Source organism: Arvicola amphibius, chromosome 4, assembly GCF_903992535.2.
Source record: "Arvicola amphibius chromosome 4, mArvAmp1.2, whole genome shotgun sequence".
NCBI lineage: Eukaryota > Metazoa > Chordata > Mammalia > Rodentia > Cricetidae > Arvicola > Arvicola amphibius.
In genome coordinates, this window is record NC_052050.1 from 13,645,608 (window position 1) to 13,651,607 (window position 6,000).

Sequence of the window (6,000 nt, forward strand, 5' to 3'; positions counted from 1 at the left end):
ATAAACACTGAAAATAATGGTATTGGAACTGGAGAGACGGTTCAGTGGTTAAAGGGACTGACTCTTCTTCCAGAGGACCTGTTTGTTCCTTAGCACCCACGTGGCAGCTCACAACCATCTGTAACTCTAGTCCCCGTGGGTCCAACACCCTCTTCCAGCCTCCATGGGGCACTGTATGCACACTGTGCACCGCCATATACCAGACAAAAACTACATAAAGAAAATAAATATTTTCATATAGAGATATAAGAAAGCTGTGCTCTTCCTCCGTGCTCCATGTCTGGCTAGAATCCCACACTAAGCTTGTTGGGGTGTTCGCCCCTTTAGCCAAAAGCACCCTGTGTAGCCATCCTCATCATCTCTGTTTGACCCTGCAAAGCGTTACTGGTGGAATCAGAGAGTTAATGTCTGCAAATCGCTTGGAACAGTGCTTGGCCTGTGCCCTGACCCAATAAGCATCTGCCGGCGGGGGGCAGAGATGTGCACCGCCGAGAGAACTGTGAGCCCACCCCTGGGATTCTGGGGAGGGGTGAACTGTGTGGCCTGGCCGACTCAGCAGGCTATGGCAGCCTGGGCCTGACGGATGGCTCTTGTCACCAGAATTAGATCAAGTCTGCACATTTTCCTGTCTACATCTATTAAGTCGCAGGCTACAAAAATTGTTTCCCATCTCCCACTGGCTTTATCGCACCCTGTAGCCACGGGGAAAGCGGGTGTCACAGGCTCCTCGGTGTTGCTGGAGGTGCGAGCAGGCGAGACCATGGGAGCTGGCTTCTAATTGGCAACGATTAAGACTACATGTCACTGAATCACAGAGCTTGCAGCCACCACCACCAAGTTTAATTTAAAGAAGGGAGATATTGTGCGATGCCACCTCCCCTGGAGGGTTTTGGGCTTGTTCTGAAACGGCTGTAAGGTAAAAATCCATTTCTTTTGTCTCAAAGGTTGGGGTGGTGGCTCCTCTCAGGGGATTGCTGTTTGGTGGGTTTCTGGGTCTCTTATGCCGGTCAGAGCCCCTGATGTGCCCTGTGGCTAAGCTGAAACCCAGTAGGGCAAAGGAAGGTCCATGCTGACACCTCAAGGATGTGGTGCTGGGTGTCACCCATCAAAGGGAACTCCAGGGACCAGATGTGTTTGTCTAAAACTCCCTTCTCTGCCCCTTTCCCTCCCCTTCCTGCCCTCTTCTCTTTTTATTTGCTCCCTCACAACAGCCTCATGTCGCTCATTGCACATTACTTTTCTGTCATCAATTTCCCTCTCTTGAGGGAGAAAGTTTTCATTTTGATTGATTTTTCCATCTTCTTGAGATATGGAGTTAGAGAACTTATGTTTAGCCTTGCCTCAGTGTGTGTGTGTGTGTGTGTGTGTGTGTGTGTGTGTGATACACACTGTTGTTTTGTTTAATGTGTGTATACATGTGGAGGTCAGAGGTTAATGTCTTCCCCTACTGTTCTTTATGCTAGTTGCATTTTTTGTTTATTTGTTTTGTTTTGTGTTTAAGATAGGGTCTCTCAATGAATATAGAGCTCAATGATTGGTAGGCTGGCTGGTCAGAGAGTGCCAGCAACCTGCCTGCCTCCATCCCCACCTTCATGCGAGGGTTACAGGTACTACCACCACACCTGGCTTTTATTTTATAAGCATAAAAGCGCCAGGCTGTGGTGCACTCCTTTAATCCCAGCACTCGGGAGGCAGAGGCAGGAGGATCTCTGTGAATTTGAGGCCAGCCTGGTCTACAAGAGCTAGCTCCAGGACAGGCTCCAAAGCTACAGAAAAACCACGTCTAAAAAAAAAAAGCATAAAAGCAAGGTCCTCATGCTTGCATGGCAGCCACCTTACTGACTGAGATATCTCCCCAGCCCTGACATTTGCTCTTCGGGTAGGGATTTTCCTAAGATCTTTGTTACTTGACAAGCTCTGGCAAGGGATATATGATCATCATTTAGTTCAACCAACGAAGAGAACAATCTTTAAACTGGTCATAGGGAGAAAGGCACATTGATTTCAATTAATTCTCTCTCTATCTGAGACCCATAAGACAGTATTATTTCTTGTTTAAACACATGCACACATGCATGAACACATACATGTGAACACCATGTATGCACACATGAATAATCCATTTGTCATTTCTTTTATGGAAACTTGTTTATAACACATTTCCCAGTTTAATTTGTCTAAGGACATTCCCGTTTTGCCTTTGATGCTGAGAGATATCTCTACTGGGTATAAAAGTCCAAGTTGATGAATACTTGTTTTAAGAGCATTAAAAGTGTTCTCATCTAAGATTCTGACCTTCATCATTTCAGCATTTGACATTTGTCTTAGCACTGCCTCTGAATAGGTCTAGCCACTTTCCACTGAATGCTAGACATTTACATGGAACAACCGTAGGAGCTCCTGGTGGTGGTCCCCTTGCTTTTGGCATCTGTTACTAGAAGACCATCTACATCCTATCCTGAGTGAACTGGTTTGAAGATGGCTTCCAATCTTTGCAGAGACAGATCTGTTACTTCCCAGGCCCCACACTGGAAAATCTAGGCTATTTGTTAGACCTGTCCTCAGTGAGCTGAGGTGAGCTCTCATTTTGATTCCACGATATCAAAATGCAAATGAAAGATCTGCACAGCCCTGGGCTCAGGCTCTCAGACTCCCACTCCTTATGGGTTGGCACATTCTTTTTATTGTTCTTATTGAGCTACATATTTTTCTCTGCTTCCCTCACTTTATCTCCCCTCCCCTTCTACCTCTCCCATGGTCCCCATATACCCAGTTTACTAAGAAGATCCTGTCTTTCTCTACTTCCCATATAGATTATATCCATGTATGTCTCTCTTAGGGTCCTCATTGTTGTCTGGGTTCTCTGGGATTGTGAATTGTATGCTGGTTTTCTTTGCTTTATGTCTAAAAGCCACTTATGAATGAGTACATGTGATAATTGTCTTTCTGGGTCTGGGTTGCCTCACTCAATATGATGTTTTCTAGATCCATCCATTTGCCTGCAAATTTCAAGATGTCGTTATTTTTTTCTGCTGTGTAGTACTCCATTGTGTAAATGTACCACATTTTCCTTATCCATTCTTCGGTTGAGGGGCATTTAGGTTGTTTCCAGGTTCTGGCTATGACAAACAATGCTGCTATGAACATAATTGAGCACATGTCCTTGTGGCACAATTGAGCATCCTTTGGGTATATACCCAAAAGTGGTATTGCTGGGTCTTGAGGTAGGCAGTTTCCTAATTTTCTAAGAAATTGCCATATTGATATCCAAAAGGACTGTACCAGTTTGTACCCCCACCAGCAATGCAGGAGTGTTCTCTTTACCCCACATCCTCTCCAACATAAGTTGTCATCAGTGTTTTTTGATCTTGGCCATTCTTACAGGTGTAAGATGAAATCTCAGAGTTGTTTTGATTTGCATTTCTCTGATGACTAAGGATGTTGAGCATTTCCTTAAGTGTCTTCCAGTCATTTTAGATTTCTCTGTTGAGAATTCTCTGTTTAGGTCTGTACCCCATTTCTTTTATTGGATTATTTGTTCTTTTGATGACCAATTTCTTGAGTTCTTTGTATATTTTGGAGATCAGCCCTCTGTCCAATGTGAGGTTGGTGAAGATCTTTTCCTAATCTGTAGGCTGCCATTTTGTCTTGTTGACCATGTCCTTTGCTTTACAGAAGCTTCTCAGTTTTGGGAGGTCCCATTTATTGATTGTTTCTCTCAGTGTCTGTGCTCCTGGGGTTATGTTCAGGAAGTGGTATCCTGGGACTGGCACATTCTTAAGTGGGCAAGTTGCATGAGATGCCAGACTCATCACCGCATTTCCTCTGTCTTCCTCTCACCACCTCTGATATTTTGGTTTTCTCAATTATTGGCCAAACTCTTCAAACTGATTTTTCACTTTTAATATAGTTCTTCTACTCATTTTCAGCAGCAGGGTTTGACTAATCTATGCTAGTTATTCATAGCTAGAAATGGCTATTTTTAACAAGCTACTTAATCATAGCCAAAAATAGATTTTTAAATCTCCATTGATGTTTCTCCTCCCTCACCAGAATAAAACTGTTTTCATTATTGTGGCTGAGAATAATTGCCTGGTATTTGCTACTCATTTGTCTTTATCCTTAAAATAAATTCTCTGGCTCTTTGCAAATCTTTCCTCTCCAGGGTAGCCTCAGAGTCATGGCATTTCCTAAAGAACTCTGGAGAGAGAGATGGCTCAATGGTTAAGAGCACCTTACTATTCTTGAAACCCAATGGTAACTTCTGTCCATCTATAACTCGAGGGAAGACACAACATATATGTGGTGCACAGACATGCAATCAAACATGTAAAATAAAAATAATACATTTAAAAATAATAATAAAAGTAAAAACAGCTCATTGCATTGAATTCATAGATAGATCAGTTTAGGGAAGTTTTTATGACACTGTTTTTCTATATAAAAATATGAAATATTCTTATTTAGTAATATTGATCTATATTTGTCAATAATGTTATTTTACAAATAGTGTGTGAATATGTGTCAGTGTGAATAAATAATGCATCAGTATGTGTAAATATGTGTTGGTATGTGTAAATACGTATCAGTGTGTGTAAATATGTGTTGGTGTGTGTAAATATTGTTGGTGTGGGTAAATATGTGTCGTGTGTAAATATGTGTCAGTGTGTATAAATAGGTGTCGGTGTGTGTAAATATGTGTCTGTGTAAATATGCATCAGTGTGGGTAAATAGGTGTCCGTGTAAGTAAATATGTGTCATGTGTAAATATGCATCAGTGTGTGTAAATGTGTGTCAGTTTGGGTAAATATGTGTCAGTGTGTGTAAATGTGTGTTTGTGTGTGCCAGTGTTTGTAAATATGCATCAGTGTGTGTAAATATGCATCAGTGTATGTAAATAGGTGTCAGTGTGTGTAAATAGGTGTCAGTGTGTGTAAATAGGTGTCAGTGTGGACACTCACATGGCAGAGGGCGTTGGGCTCGTCCTCCACCTTGTCTGCTGCAGGGTCTCATCACTCCTGGGCACACCAGGCTAGCTGACCAGCAAGCTTCCAGGAATTCTCTTGTCTTTGCCTCCTGTCTCACAATAGGAGTGCAAGCACATCTGACTTCACGTGGGGTCTGGGATCCCAGCTCAAGACCTTACGTTTACAAAAGTGCTTTATTCACTGTGCTGGTCAAGTTTTGTCAGCATGACATTAACTTAGACATATTTCAAAAGGGGAAACCTCAATTGAAGAAATGCCACCATAAGATTGTCTTGTGAGGCATTTTCTTGGTTGATGACTGATTCAGGAGGGCTTAGCCCACTATGGGTGGTACCATTCCTGGGCAGGTGGTCCTGGCTGGTATAAGAAAGCACACTGAGCAAGCCATGAGGAGCAAGCCAGTAAGCAGCACTCCTCCACGGGCTCTGCCTTGAGTTCTGACCCCAACTTCCCTCAGTGATGGAGTGTGACCTGAGAGTTGAAAGCTAAAGAAAATCCTTTGCCCAAATTGCTACTGATCGCTGTGCCTGTCACAGCAGCAGAGAAGCAAATCAGCATATTCATCGAGCCATCACTCCTGCCTGTATCTCTTTCCCGGCACCAGCACATAACTGACTGTTTAGTTCCAACGGATTACCGTTTTGTTGCTTCTTAGGAAGTATTTTTTCCCATGCATTATCTTTTCTATTTGGTGACTATTCCCGCATAGCTATTTTTGCATTCAACCATTTATAGAACCCTTTGGGTTTTCTTGTTTTGGTTTGGTTTTGAGACAGGGTTTCACACTGTAGTGCAGGCTGGAATTCACTGTAGGGTTTAAGGGTAGCCTTAAATCCATGCCAATCCTCCTGCCTCGTGTTTCCAAGTGCTTACTTCAGACCTAAGCCACCATGCCTGGCTGGATTGTTTTTAATGCCACTTTCTCCAGCTGATTGACTGGGATATCTGTGTCTGTATATCACATAGGTGAAGTTATACCTAGGATGTTCCCAGGCATTAATGCCTGTCAGTT